The sequence below is a fragment of the Peromyscus maniculatus genome, chromosome 4 (assembly GCF_049852395.1).
Source record: "Peromyscus maniculatus bairdii isolate BWxNUB_F1_BW_parent chromosome 4, HU_Pman_BW_mat_3.1, whole genome shotgun sequence".
Classification (NCBI taxonomy): domain Eukaryota; kingdom Metazoa; phylum Chordata; class Mammalia; order Rodentia; family Cricetidae; genus Peromyscus; species Peromyscus maniculatus.
In genome coordinates, this window is record NC_134855.1 from 110,669,940 (window position 1) to 110,685,971 (window position 16,032).

The window sequence follows — 16,032 nt, forward strand, 5'->3', positions numbered from 1 at the left end:
ACTGGCACATAAGCTGGAGCCATGTAGAGTAAGCTGGGAGGCAAAGAATTGGGGCACTTATTTCAACTCCAGCTCTTATTGTTAGAGGGCTAATTCCAGGGGCATAAGAATTCCACCTGCTGGCTTGCCTCAGTCAAGGCGGTGACCCAAAAATACTTGCAGGCAGAAGAAACAGGAACATATAACATATAAAAGAATTGTGTGCAGGTGACTTCCAGGGCAGGCTGAAGGCAGGAATATACTTCCTGAGAAACATGGTTCCCCTCCTCAAAATGGTACTGGGAACAGAACCCAGGGCTTTTCACACATTAAGCAGGCAATGTACCAATGAGCTATGCTTCTAGCTCCAAAATCTGGAGACCAGAGTCAAAGAACGTTTGTACTAAGTCCTCCTAATGGGGAACTCTGACTGGGCTGTTCCTTCAACTCCCAAGTTCTACAGTTCTGAGCATTCCTCAGAATTCTGAGTAGAGCTGTTTCTCTATAGCTAGTTCTAGTTCCTTGAAGACTCGGATACCTATCTATTGGGGTGACTATAATAAGATACAATGGACCAGGTGGCTCACAAACAACAGAGTTACTCCTCATAGTTAGTTCTGCAGGCAAGAAGTGCAAGATCAAGGCACTGCTGGCTGATGAGGGCTGCTTCCTGGTCCCTAGATAGTTGTCAAGAGTCTCCTATTATAAGGGCACTAATCCAAGTGCAAGGGCCCCTCCCTCGTAAACCAATAACTTTTCCAAAGTCCCACCCCCTACTATCACCATCTTTTGGGTTAGCATTTCAACCCAAATACTCTACAAATTGTAGTTTGCAGGGCCATCAGCTGGGAAGTCTTGTTTGATGTGATTGTGACTTGATAGTCCCAAGGACTTGTGATTCCACAGCTTTGATGAGCTCCAAGTGATATCTTCGGCATCTGTGGTACCGTCCATTCCATGAAGTTCTTTGGCTGGAGAATGTTCTCAGAAGAGCCAGGTGTGGTGGTGAATGCCTCTAATCCAGCATTTGGGAGGCAAGGGCAAGGAGATCTCAGTGATTTCTAGGCCACCCTGGTCTACACAGCAAGTTATAGGTTAGCCAGGGCAACAAAGATCATCTCTGGTTTGCCTCTTGCACAGATTCACTGGGCTGCAATCCGGGATTTTAAATTTGTTTGCTACAGCTTTACGTTGTCTTACTTCAAACCCTCTACAATTATGAAGTCACTTTCAATTTCTGGGACAATATTTACACAAAAATTGACCATAAAACTTCAAGACTGTGTTCAGCACCTTTGGTTCTAGTTTCCTTGCTTTAGACACGTCAGCTGTTGAGAGTCTTGCCCAAGCTGTTCTTTGACTTTCAATCCCCCTGCCTCAGCCACCTGAGTGCTGGGATTGAAGGCATGCACACCAGAGTCTGGCCTTTGGTTGCAGTTTCACTGTCCTTCCCCCACATTACGTCTGTGGAGACCTTGGATGAATCAGCTGTTGTGGTTGGAGTTCAGACAGCAATACCCCAAGGGGAAGGTCTCAGAAGCAGCCTCGGAAGCGTAAGGTGGTTTCTGCCCTCCCCGTCCCCTCTTGTTTCTCCTTTCCACCTCCAGGAAGACAAGCCACAGAAGTCTGAATTCTTTCCCAGGGCAGGTCATAGAAGCCACAGGGCTCAAATTCTCTGTGATCCTCTTGTGTCAGCCTCCTGGGTGTTGGCATTGCAGGAATGCACCATTATGCTGGGCTCGAAATTGGTGCTTTTAAAAGAATGTAAAAATGGCCTCGGTTCTCACCTTCTCCAAGAATAAAATCACCACTGGTTCCATTCCAGTGGCCCCAGGCTTTCTGCAGAAAGAATTGGGTGTTTACCTTTCTTTGTCTCTGACCCATATCTGTCAAGAGGGTTCTGGAAACACTTGGTAAGATTACTAGACCCATTGTGCGGACATATGTTTGCTCCAGTGAACACATTCTCAAAGCAGATCTTAGATTCTGTTAAACTTACTCTTCACACTCTCTGACGTCACAGCTGCTTACCATACTGGACGGCTTCAGCTGCTGTGGCTTGGGAGTGGTGACTCTGTCGTCTGTCATTTTCAGCAAACATTGAGACTTTTACTCAATGTGAGACATGGACCACATGCTTATTTCTCTAATTAGAGCAGCTTCAAAATAGTGAGTGGATGGAGACTGCAATTAAAGGGACCATACTGACACCCCTAGTGTCATCTCCTTGTTTTCTGAAAATAAATGTCTAAGTCTTGGCTGTTAGTTAGGACAGTCCACCTGCCCGGCCCAGGGTTACTCAGATGCATTCACAAGTGCATCTCTTTGTTAGCCTCAGGTCCTTGCTGGAAGCTTACATTGAAGAAAAGCATCCTGTGCTTCTCCACTTACCTGAAGAGCAAACTTTCTCATCATGACTTGAGATCATAGATTAAACTATATGACATTGGAACTCTTTACCAAGTCAAGAACTAGCCCAAGGATGGGGGTTTGATCTGACCAAGAGGGCACATCCAAGTGACAGAACACCAGGCCTGGAGGTGTAGCTCAGTGGTAAAACACTGCCCAGCACATGTCAGGCTCTATGTTCTACTCCTCCACCACATACACACACCACAAAACAAAGTAAACAACTACAAAAATCATAGTGGGTTGTTTTGAAAGTGCCCAATACTGTAGCGTGAATTCTGATTGGTCTTAATAATAAAAACCTAGAGTCAGATATCAGGGTGAAAGCTGAAAGATCTGCAAAGCAGAGCAGCCAGCCACTGGAAAGACTTCTTACCTCTAGGAATCCTCAGACTGTAAGGGCTGAGCTCCTATCTCCAGCCTGCCTTATCACTTCCTCTCTCTGCCCAGTTATATTACTTCCTGTTTCCTCCTTCCAAGGACTGAGATCAAAGGCATGAGATTCCAAGTGCTGGGACTAAAGGTGTGTGCCACCATTGCCTGGCCTCTAGTGGTTAGGTCCACTTTATTTGCTAGAGGACAAACAAAATATCACCACACAATATTGTTCCGTGCTCAAGAAAAAAGTTAATGATAAAACCAGTTGATATTTCTTGACAGGGTTTCTCTGTGTAACAGCCCTGGCTGTCACTTTGTAGACCAGGCTGGCCTCAAACTCATTGAGGTCCTCCTCCCTCTGCCTCCCAAGTGCTGGGATTAAAGACATGCGCTACCACTGCCCTATATTTCTTCTTAAATGTTAGCCATCTACACACTTTTGATAAAAAGTTTCTCTGGGGTATTGGAATTCCTGGCCACTCCCACAGCTACATGACTGAAGTGCTGTCCAGTAGCTAAATAAGAGGCTAAGTCATCCCGGGGCCTTATGTCCTACATAATCTGTGTGTTGTGTGATCACATAATCTATGCGCATGTGTGGCATAGCTGTGTAAGCCCACATGTGCATGTGTGCGGGGGTGGGTGGTGGGTGGGTGGGATCCATAAAAAGCAGGTCACAGACTCCTCCCCCTCTCCCTCTCTCTCCCTGCACAATCTCCATAGTCCTAAGCACATCCTCTTCTGTCTCCTTCCCCTAATAAACTCTTATAGTGGGTTTTGTTTTGCCTCTTGGCTTTTCTAGCATGGTAAACAGCACTGCTTAATGAATAATATTGTGCACATGGGGCACTGAGCAAAGAGCTACAAGATGGTCAATAGAACATGGTCGCCCCTGTGCTGTTCGATGCCACCACCTCAAAACTGGGACTCAGTGCAGCAGTGATTACATTGAAGAGACACAACTATGGATAAAACAAGGTGGTTGGGAGTTCAGAGGAGGAGACACTTGTGACCAGTCATTAGCTTTTGTCGGTAGTGCCCCTGCCGGTCCCAGTTGTGGTTACTGTTCTTTTACAAGTGAATTTAGTTAGGTAACGTATTGTTCTAGGCAAGTCTTTAGGAACCACACCTCCATTCTGGACTATTGTTTGCCTTTAAGATCAAATCCAGTCTAATGTAGCTTAATGGTGATAGAATGCTTGCCTTATGTGGGGGGGAGAGAGGAACCACCGAATTCTACTCCTACACTACAAGTAAATGAGTTAAAAGGCAAACAAATAAAGCCAACTTTATTAAATGCCTATTCATCACTCCTTGGGTGCTTGATGTCTCTTCATGCCCTGTGGTAAAATACAAATCATGCATAAGCTCTACTGTTCTCTTACTCTGTTCCTGGCCTTGGGAAACAAAGCTACAGAAAGTCACACAGCCAGACAAACAGCTCCATCACACACAGAAGCCCAGTAGCCTTCACAAGGATTCCTACTGTTCCTCTGATCAATTCCCTCTTTCATTTCTTGGATTAATTTTGCTGCAGAACAAACTCTGAAATGTAGTGGCTTCAAACAACCATTTCATTATCTCCCCCAGTGCTGTGGCTGACCAGGCTCAGCTGGGAACTCAGGATTTCTCACCGAGCTGATCCTGACTGGACTACATGCTCATGATGGCTTCTTTGCTCATGCGTGGTCTCTTAGATGGAATGGCTAGAACAAGAATCTCTATTTTCACCCTCCTTTCTACATGGGCTTCCTCACAGCATGGTGCACTAAAGAAAGACATCTCACCTGGTGACAAGCTTCTGCTGGAATGGCTATTCTAAATTTGCCACAGTAATCTAGTTCAATAAAAAAAAGTGGGGCTTTTGTTTGTTTGTTTGTTTGTTTGTTTGTTTACATCTAGGGAGGAAAGAGGCTCTAACAAATACAAACTAAGGGGTGTTTTGATTCTAAAGCAACATTCGGACTTATTCAAGGACATGTCAGCATATTCTGCCTTTTCTACATCTCAAAACACATTTATGTACACAATAGTGATTTCCCTTCAAACCCAGTACATGTAATCCTAGCATTTAGGAGATGGAGGTAGAAAGATCAGGAGTTCAAGGCCAGCTTGGGTTCCATAAGCTTTTCTCTGCCTGGCCCGGTCCCTCGGCCACTTTTAAAATATTCACTCAGAGGCTTAATATTAATTACAAGTGTTTGGCCAATGGTTTAGGCTTATTACTAACTAGCTCTTACAACTTAAATTTACCCATTTCAATTAATCTATATTTTGCAACATTGCTGTGGTGTTACTGGTCTGCTGGCATCTTGCTTCTTTGGTGGACGCTGGCTTCTGCCTTGACTGTTATTTATTACACAGCAGTGCAATATTATTCATTAAGCGGTGCTGTTTACCATGTGAGAAAAGCCATGAGGTACAATGCAATCCACCATAAGAGTTTATTGAGTGAAGGGAACAGAAGGAGTGTACATAGACCTATGGAATGATTGTACAGGAAGAGAGGAGGAGGGCTAAGTGGAACCTGCTTTTATAGGTTCCCCCTGCACATGCGCATATGGGCTTATGTAGCTACACCATGCATGTGCATAGATTACATGACCACAATGCTTGAAGATTACATGATCACAAAGCACACAGATTATGTAGGACTTAAGGTCCTAGGATGACTAAGCATCCTGCCTGGCTACTGGACAGCACAAATGCACTCATGTAGCTGGGGGAGTAGCTAGGGATTCTAACATGGACTCCTCCCTTCTTTCTCCCTCTATTCAGTTTGGATTTCCCACTGCCTTGCCATAGGCTAAAGCACAATTTATCAACCAATGAGAGCAACACATATATACAGTGTACAGAAGGACATCTGACATCACATCTGTCTCAAAAACAAACAAACAAAGCATGCTCATTACCTATGCCTTGGATCCCTCACATCTATTTTTCTATTTTCTAAAATGTACCTGTTTCATACCTGAGTTTGAAAAGAAAATCCTCAGTAATATATACAAGCTTGTCTGGGAGGCTGTAACACTGTTCCCAGCAATTCAATCTCAGTGAAGCGCTCTGTATCTACCAAGTTTACGAGCTGCTCCGTGTAGGCTCTGGCTTAAGATCTCTCAGGAGACTGCTCTCAAGATGGCTGCCGGGCATCTAGCTATCTGTAGCTCAGCCAGGGTCGGAAGATTCATCTCCATGATGGATCTTGGTCCCTGAGAGGAAGCTTTATCTTCTTTCTGGTCACCTCTCCACAGAGTGTTTCAGTGTTCTTTTGACATGGTGGCTGCCTTTCCCGAGAGCACAAAATCCAGAAAAAGCAAGTGAAAGGCCACTGTGGAGTTTGTGGCCCAGTCTTGGGAGCCGTTCTGTGTCATTTCCACCATTTCCTATTAGTCGCCTAGGTCAGCTGCCGTCATGACAGGGACGAGACAGTTGAGTGACTAGTCCAAAGGAGACACAACATTTAGGGGAGAGAACGATGCAAGGATGCAGCATTAGGTCCAGAGCAGTCAGAAAGGTGCTGATTTAGTTCCTGGATCTGGGAACAGGGTGAGACAACTCAACCGTGGGTAGTCCTTGGCATGGCTGCAGAAGATAAGTAAAAACAGAGGGGACAATTCCTCCTTTTTCTGTGATTCCTGCACGAACAACAGAAGCAGACTGTCCATGCTCAGTCATTCTCTATTTCTTGGCTGAACTACAAGGAGAAGAATATTTCTCTTGAAATATTAATTGGTTTTCTGATGACAGAAAGGTATTTTCAACTTCTAACAAGAAATCAGGGTCACCAGAATGCTCTCCTCACTCAATAAGGACGCAGCTAGGAAGCTCACGTGTGCCAATATCATTAAGAGGTAACTTTGTGGAACAATCGTGTCCAGGCTTCGCGCTGGGATGAAAGGACATGATTTTTCTAGTGAGGCCTAATTGGAAACTGAAGCCAAGTGGACTCTGTGATCAAAACAGGGAGGGAACACACCAGGTTGCAGTCTGACAACAACCTTAGAGCTTTGTTCTTTCACAATGTGCAGAGAAGCAAAAGGCCTTAAAACTGCTTTCATCTGGGCCCGAGCTTTTGGAAGGGTGCCCTCTCCATTCAGTCTCCACTTCCCTCTGGCTGGCTCTTCCCCGTCACCTCACCTAATCTGCTTTCATCATAGGGAGCCAGGATGTCTGTGTTGCCCAACCCCACGCATGTTTCTGTTTTCGAGTTTTCTTATCTAGGCAATGCCAGTCAGTCAATGATCACCCACTGTTTCTGGAAATGTTCTCCTAGTCCCAGGAATGTCCCTTTCTCACTGCTTGCCACATCTTTGGCTATGTGTGTACCATCACTATTCAGCCTCTGAGTGTCCTTTGGGTCCTATCTGTGTTCTTTGGTGTGATCTTATCCAGTTCAATAGCTTTGATGGCATCAGATGCCACAATGCTGAGATTTTTGTCTCTAGCCCTGATCTTTCCCTGCAGCTTGAGATAACTATATCCAAACTGTGTTGCTGATGTCTTCTTTAGTGAATCCACAGCCATCCAGATGTGCTACCTGCTGCTCTTGTTCCTTACCGTCCAAACCTGTTGCTCCACCCAAAGCTTTACCTGTCTTGAAACAGCACCATCTGTCATTTAGATGCCCTGCCTAGGATTGTCTTTCCCCTCACTCTCTGCATCCAAGACATCCAAGGTGCTATCTATTCTCTCTCCAAAGCCCACCATAAACATGGCCACCTCTATCACTGCCCATCTCCTGCTATGGTCAACCTATTCTTATCACAGAAAATTAGATTATATGAGAAAATAAAAAACCATTTTACACTAGAGTCTACACAAAACATTTTAATGGATTCCTACTACACAAAGAATTAAAAATAAACTGACACATGTACATGATGGAACATATCTATAATACCAGCATTTGGGAGATTGAAGTCCTCAAGATACTGTCTCCAAAAACATTAGATAGGTAGGTAGATAGATAGATAGACAGACAGATAGATGATAGAAACTTGCAGAGCCCTCTAAGTTGCTGCAAAAAGGGATTCTTTTTTAAAAAACTGTGTTTTGCCCTCAGCACTCAGGAAACAAAGGCAGGCAGATCTCCGAGTTCAAGTCCAGCCTCATTAACATAGAAAGTTCCAGGCTACCAGGGCTACATAGTGAAAATTTTTAAAAAATTAATTTCTAAAAATTATGTATGTGCATATATGTCTGTGTACATGAGTGCTGGTGCCCACAGAGACCAGAGGCATTGGAACCCTGGAGCTGGAGCTGCAGGCACTGTAAGCCACCTGACGTGGGTGCTGGGAAATCATCTTGGGTCTTCTGCAAGAGCTTTTAGCTACAGGGCTAGCTCTCTGGCTTCAGGAATTCTAGCCACCTTCCCAAACTCATTTCATGTCACTGTCTTTGGCTCACAACACTAATCCTGCCCAGCCAAAGGGTCTTTGCATATGCTGTTCCTAGAAATCCTTCCCCTAATTTTTTCTCTTCCTCTGGGTCTTAGCTTATTACTCCCTCGGAGTGGCCTCCCCTGCCCATCCTATCTGAAATAAGTCTTTCTGTTCCTTTATGACTTGACTCTTCTCTTTCCATCACCGCAGCAAACCTCATAGTCCTAAGGCTAGCCCAATTTTCCCACAGCTGAACAAATTGGGTGTCTTAAGGAATGTGTTAGATCTGAAAAAAAAAAAATAAGTAGAAAACAGCAAGTCTCTTTCCTGCCTGGAAATCCTGCTGCATGTATCTGCCTATGCACAATACTCAAATCTAAATGCTGATGATAAGATACATTGGCACATGACGATAAAGATGAGGATGCTCTTGGGACCCTTTCAGTGAAACCCAGTTCCTGTTTTGCTGTGGGCTGGGCCCTCCGTGACACAGCTGTACTCAACTGAGCATGGAGACCCTGGAAGAATGTTCTCACGGTAAGGCTCGTTTCCTGTGTTTCTCACTAGAGTCTGTTGTTAGTCTCCTTTTCTCCTTCTTTAAGACCAGGGTCCCAGGAGATGGACACAGGAACAAGAAAGGAAGACTTGAGCACAGCTTAAATGCTATGGGAGTGCATGAATGAAACTCCAGATTAGGTTCAGGCACTTAGAAATGATTACAGTTCCGGGAAATGCAGCGTTCTAGAGCCACACCAGTGCAGCATCTCATTTAGAGCCTGGGAAGGCATTTAGAGTCCATTCAGAGTACAACTTCTCAAGACAAGACCCTTTGTAATATATACTGCGCTGAAAACAGGTCCAATAATAATGCTGTTTAGTTTGTTGTTTGCTTTTGTGTTTTGTGTATATTGCCTGCATTCCAGGCTGGCCTGAAAGTTGAAATCCTCTTGCCTCAGTCTCCCAAGTGCTGGGATCACAGGCATGCATCATCACACCTGGCATAATTATGCTTTTGAAGTCACTTGGCATAAATGTTGATCAACAGTCAAGTTTTCAGCAGAACTGAATAGCATGGGTACGCTTCACCTGCTTCCAGCATTCAGAAAAGCACAAATCACCTTCATTGACTTTGTTGATCCTAATCCTCTACTTCACAGGGGAGCCCCCAGAGAACTGTCCTCCAAGAAAACACACAATTTCACACGTGTCAGTATAATTTTATGAGCTTGGGGTATGACTCTGTGGTAGAGTGCTTGCCTATTGTGGGCAAGGACTCAGGTTTGATCCCCAGCTCTGGAAAGAATTAGGAAATGAGAAAGTCATGAAGTGGTGAGTGGACATATAAAGTTCCTCAGGAAGAACTGTATGTTTTGAGGAATGGAGCTGTGCTAGCAAAGCATTTTTACATAAATAAACTGACTTTTGCATCAAGAAAAAAATGAGTCGCCAGATACCACAAGGTCAAAGATCCCAGGCTCCCACGTCCTTGAGGAAATGAACCCTGTTTATATTAATTTCTCTAAGGAAGAGACCTTAGTGTAGAGCTGAAATCCTTTTTATGTTTTCTCCTGCCGTCTTTGTGAAGTTTTGATTCAGGACTCAGCGGAAAATGCAAAAGAAACATTAGAACTATTGCCATTATTAGCTTGTAATGCTGAGACCTAACCTTGGGCCTCAGCAAATTCTCTTCCATCAAGCTCCAGCCCCAATCCAGAAACCTTAACTAATTAGTTTTCTTTTCTTCTTTCCTTTCTTTCTTTCTTTTTTTTTTTCTTTGACAGGGTCTCACTATGTAGCCCTGACTGGCCTGGAACTCGATATGTAGAGCAGGCTAGGCTCAAACTTAAGAGAGATCTGTCTACTTCTGTCTGCCCAGTGCTAGGATTAAAGGTGTGTGCCCCTACACCTAGTCAGAAACTTTAACTTTAGCATAAAGGCCAGGTTATTGAACTAAGAGATTTTTAGACTAAGAACTAAGAGATACAGCAGACTGTATCTCAAGACTGTTTTGTTTTTTGTTTTCTACTTTGTGAGAGGAATTATTTTTTGTAGGAGATAGGGGCTTCCCATTAAGCCTCTACCTGCCCAGTTCCTGCTCTTCATCTTCATCTGCAGCCCAGGCTGCCCACAAGCTCTCGACACCCTCTTGCCTCTGTCTGCTCAGTGCCGGGGTTACAGTCATGAGGTACCCTACTGGCTTTTGTCCCAGTGAACTTCTCTGTGAGACATCACATCAGTCCCATCTCTAACTCGAAGCATCTGGTAAACTGGAAGTTACAAAAAGCCATGAGACACAAACACGGCCCTCCTTTTGTTACTCAACAGTGGAGACAGGATGCTTGCCACATTGTGTGAGTCAGCCAGATTGGCCAATCCCAAAATCCAGCCTTCTTTAACCGTGTCCTGTGGGAATGGGCCTGCTCCAAGCTCTTCCACTGTTCGGAAAATAAAGCAAGACGCACAATACACATGTTCCAGAAGGACCTGGAGAGGACCCGGCTATTGTTCACACATTCTTCCCATTGTCTTCTTCCACTTCCTCTTCCCACCTTTCTGACAGAATTAGAGTTATTTAAAAAGATATTAATATAGATTTTAAGCCTGAAAGTTAAGAGAAAGACATTCAGGAAGAAAGCAAGACACGCCCGAGAGTGTGGGTGTGGGCTCCTTAAAAGGCTCCCCTAGCACATTTTCTTTTCTTTCTTTTCGGTCTTTCGAGACAGGGTTTCTCTGTGTCATTTTGGCACCTGTCCTGGATCTCGCTCTGTAGACCAGGCTGGCCTTGAACTCACAGAAATCTACCTGGCTCTGCCTCCTGAGTGCTGGGATTAAAGGCATGCGCCGCCGCCGCCGCCGCCGCCGCCGCCGCCGCCGCCACCACCACCACCACCACCACCACCACCACCACCACCACCACCACCTGGCTAGTATATTTTTCTTTTCTTTTTTTTTCCCTTAGTCCATACATTTTATTATTCTGTCAGTTTTCTCTCTACAAGCTTATACTCTGCTCTCATATTTAGCTCCTTTCTTGCCCAATTTCTCTTTACATTTATCAGTTGTCCCCAGGCTCTATCTTAATTCCTTCATCTAGTTCTGTCCCTTCTAGGTTCTCATCCATCTAGTTCTTTCCCATATCAGCTCCTCTCCCATCTCCTTCTCTCATCTTTTTCTTCCTCCTCTTGTTCTTCCCCATCTGGCTCTTCCTCATCTTCTATCTCGTTCCTCTAATACTCTAGCCCTTCAATGTAGTTCTTCCCCATCTCAGTTTGTTCCTCTCAAGTTTTTATCCATTTAGTTCTTCCACTTACAAGGAGTAATCCCTTGGCAGTGCAAAGCCAGGCTTCCAGGGTCAAACGGAGGGGTGATAAAAATCACATAGAAGGGCAATAACCGTTCATTATCATTTGCAACCCCAAAGGGAAATGACCAATGGGGAAATGAATTAACTAAAGGCTAAATTTGGGCAATATCTAAGAAGAGGGATCTTATGTGCTCAACCATAGTCTATTTTTCTTAAAAAAAAAAAATCACTGACTAGTCTTTTATTTTGGAGTTGATGAACAGACTTGAATTTTCCTACTTTCAGAGCTGGAGAGAAGGCTCAGTGGTGAAGAGCACAGGCTGTTATTCCAGAGGATCCAGATTTGATTCCCAGCACCTGCTGCATGGCTGCTCACAAGTGTCTGTAACTGTAGTTCTAGGGGATCCAACACCCTCTTCTGGTCTCCAGGGGCACCAGGCACACATGTGGTGCATAGATATATATAGGTAAAACACTCATGCACATAAAATAATATTTTAAAGAAAAGATTTGACTTAAAAAAATTTTCCTACATTTTAAAATGACTTACTTAGAAAACAATCACCACTTTTTTTTTTTTTTTAAAGATTGGGTCTCATGTAGCCCAGACTGACCTCAAAGTGGCTGTGTAGCCAGGAATGACCTTGATTCCACTTCCAGAGTGCTGGGCTTACATGTGTGGATCACCACGGCTGGTTTATGTGTTGATGTCGATCGAACCCAGAGCGAGGCTTGCCAGGCAAGCTCCCTACCCACTGAGTTACATCCCTAGTCTTCCATGTGTCTGTTTTAGGCAGCAAATCTGAAAGAAAAGAGCTTCCCCTCTACAGCACACCTGACAGTTACATCATCCCAAACCAGAAGGAAACCACCGGGATGTTGTCAGTAGCAACTGTTTATCAGTAGGACAGACATCAGTCCTTCTCAACTTTTACTGTGGTGACACTTGGACAGGTTCTACTTCCCTATTCTCTTGACAAGGCCACAGTGTCAAAACACTTCCCTCTTGCTTCACTTGGCTCATTAGCTTCAGTAGAAACCAAAACAGAGGAGGAGACAGTCATGGAGGAGATGGGCACGATGGTGAATATCTGTGACACCACACTTAAGAGATAGAGGAAGATCAGAAGTGATCCTTGGCTACACAGCAAGCATCGCTTGGCTACATGAGACCCTATAATCCTCCCCCACTCCCCTCACAGATGTGGGAGTGGCCCACATCTGTAATCCCAGCACGTGGAAGCTGAGGCATAAGATGATGAGGTTGAGGCCAGTCTGAACTACACAGCAGGTTAAGGCTAGCCTAGCCTACATAGAGAGACCCTGTTTTAAAATGTTTTTTTACTGTGCTATTCCTGGTCTCCCCTTTCTGGTTGGTTTGTTTTCCTTCCTGTGGTCCTGCACCCAGACCCTGCCAATTCATTGCTCTTCATCAGCGTTTATTCCTGAGTGAACTCAAAACCCCTGCCTGGTGCTGGAGAGATGGCTCAGTAGTTAGGAGCTGAACTGCTCTTTCAGAGGCCCCGAGTTCAGTTCCCAACATCTATGTCAGACCGATCACAATTGCCTATAACAACAGCTCAGTTACAAGGGGGTCCAAACCTTTGGCTTCCACAGGCACTCAGATGTACATAGCCACAAACAGACACGGGTGGGAATAACAATATTAAAATCTTTTCAAAAGTTATAGATTGAACCCCAGCCCTTGTCCAAAAAGCTTGGTCTTGAGTTCTGGTCCATTTCTTCCTAAGCAGCACATTCTGCTGCCTGACCTGGAGCAGCATTTTACAGTTCTTTCCAGAAAGTTCTTGCCTATATCTTTGCCTATATCTAGAAGAATCCCCCCATTTTCCTGTAGTAGTTTCAGCATATCAGATTTTAAAGTCTTTGCTCCATATTTTTTTCTTGTTAAAGAAAGATTTGTGTGTGTGTGTGTGTGTGTGATTGTTAAGCCAGAAAAGCGTGTTGCCTCTGCAAAAGCACTGAGCAGCTCTTTAGCCAGCTGAATTTACCTTTGTGCAGGGTAAAAGATATGGCTCGGGAACTAACCCCAGAGACAGACAGATGGGGTACACGAAGTTAAAGAGATTCTATACAACAAAGATTCTGTACAAACAAAACATCCTGTCTGTCGTCAGAGGGGACACAGCCTGCAAACAGAGTGGGGAGAAATCTCCGAGGGCTGTACTTCCGACACCATGTTCCTGTCTTCTGCAGGCAGGGGTCCGGCCTTACCAGTTCCTTTGCTGGATAGAGTGGGGTTTATTTTTAGTATATGTCTTTAAGACCTTCCTCAAAAACTGGGTGTCTGGAGCTGACTGTGTTTCTTTCGGGGCCCTCTATTATGTCTTTGTCTGTTTCTGTCCAGTAGCATGCTAACCGTCATTAGGGCCCTCTGGTATAACTTGAGGTCAGAAAATGCAGTCAGCCTAGATGTACATGAAGAGTTAATCTAAGCATGACTGCATACACACAATGGAACTTTAGTCAGCCATAAAGAAAAAAAAATGAATTTTGCAAGAAAATGTATGGGTCTGGATAGATTAAGCTCAGCAATTTAGACTCAGAAAGACCAACACTTCAAATTCTATGTGGATCCTAGCATCTAATTTTTGTGTATGTGTGTTTATGTGGGAGCTAATGTGGGTACAGACTATGACCCCCACCCCCCCAAAAAAGGGAGCCATGAGAGGGGACGACCATGCTGTAAGGAAAGGAGATGGGGAGGGTAATGGAACACATCTGGGAAGGAGAGTACTAGGAGCAGTGGAAGGGCATGGTGGGGGAGGGGCTCAGAGGCTGGAGAGACCTAGGAGCGGAAACCCAAATTGGGCAGGTATGACCAGCCATAGCTCCACCTGTGACTCTGTGTGCTCAGCAAAACCCTTCAAACTGCAAATACACATGGACACTGGGTGTGGTGGCTGCCTGTGATCTGGGGAAATGACATAAGGATCTGGTCCTGCCTTGGCCCCGTGAGACCCTGTCCTAAATCCCCTTCCCCCTACACAAAAACACCAGCCAACTTTCAGCACAGTCTGAGTCTAAATATAAAAGGAGGAAGTAAAATGTTTTCCAAACACACCCTGTAATTTTCGAAGTTGCCTCTTTCCGAAGAATATAAAATTTCACCTTTTTACATAAGCAGCATTGTCTCCTTTCTGTGATCCGCCTCGCCCTTCCCGGATCGGCTTGTAACTCTCAGGCCTCAGGAGTATGAAAGAGGTCGGTGACCAAACTGCTGTCTCTCCACAGCTGCCCTCAGCAGCACAAAAGAGACCCAGCTGAAGCGGCTCGCCCAGCGGCGTGATACAGACTGTTCTAGATACCTCGAGACACCCAAATCCATGCAGTGTGTGTGTGTGTGTGTGTGTGTGTGTGTGTGTGTGTGTACCACATATCCTGTATACATTCTGCTTCCTGCTCTCTGGAAACAAAGAATCTTGTGACTCAAAGCTGCATTCAACGTGTCTGGTAATTCAGAGTAAATGAAGAGCTATCGAATTCTGCATGAGCTACACAGCACTCTTGAAATCCACCAGACAGGTTCTCCAGTAATTTGATAGTGATAATGATAGTGCTAACTACACAGACTTCTTAGGGGTCTCCAGTGAATTCACACTTGACACAAACACACACACACAACCTCTAAGTAAAGCATTACCATGGTACCCAGCACACAGGAAGCTTTGGTTATGAGTATGTAACTGTCTGCAGGGTGTTGTTTTCCTTTCTGTTGCTGTGATAACACATTCTGTGATAAAGCAACTTAGGGTGTGGGGGGCTGGTGGTAAAGGGTTTATTTGGCTGATAATTCCAGGTCACAGTCCACTACTGAGGGAAATCAGGCAGGGACTCTAGAAGGACCTTAAAGCAGAAACCATGGAGGAACATTGCTTGTTGACCTTACACACAGGCTCAGACTTAACTTATTTCTGATGTAGTCCAGGACCACTTGCCCAGGGAATGTTACTGCTCACAGTGGACTCACCTGCATCAATTAACAATCAAGACAAACCCCCATAAGCATGCTTGCAGCCCAGTCTGGTCTGGGCAATCCTTCAGTTGAGGCTCCCATCCCGGGTGAGTCTAGGCTGTGTCAAGTTGATACTTATATGCTAACTAGAAAAATGGATTACACATTTCCATCTTTTTTTTTTTCTGAGACAGGGTTTCTCTGTGTAGCTTTGAGCCTTTCCTGGAATTTGCTTTGGAGACCAGGCTGACCTTGAACTCACAGATGTCCGCCTGCCTCTGCCTCCCGAGTGCTGGGATTAAAGGCGTGTGCCACCACCACCCGGCCACATTTCCATTTTTAAAAACCCCATAGGGCAGTGAGATAGGTCGGTAGGTAAAGGTGCTTGCCACCAAGCACGAAGACCTGATTTCAGTCCCTGAGACCCACAAGGTGGAAGGAGAGAACTGACTCCCGAAAGTTGTCCTCAGATCTCTAAATGTGTTGGCCCTAGCACCCACACACCTACATATACACCCCCTAATAAATATATATAAATAAAAATACTGCAGCTTTGCTGGGCAGTGATGGCGCACGCCTTTCATCCCAGCACTCAGAAGGCA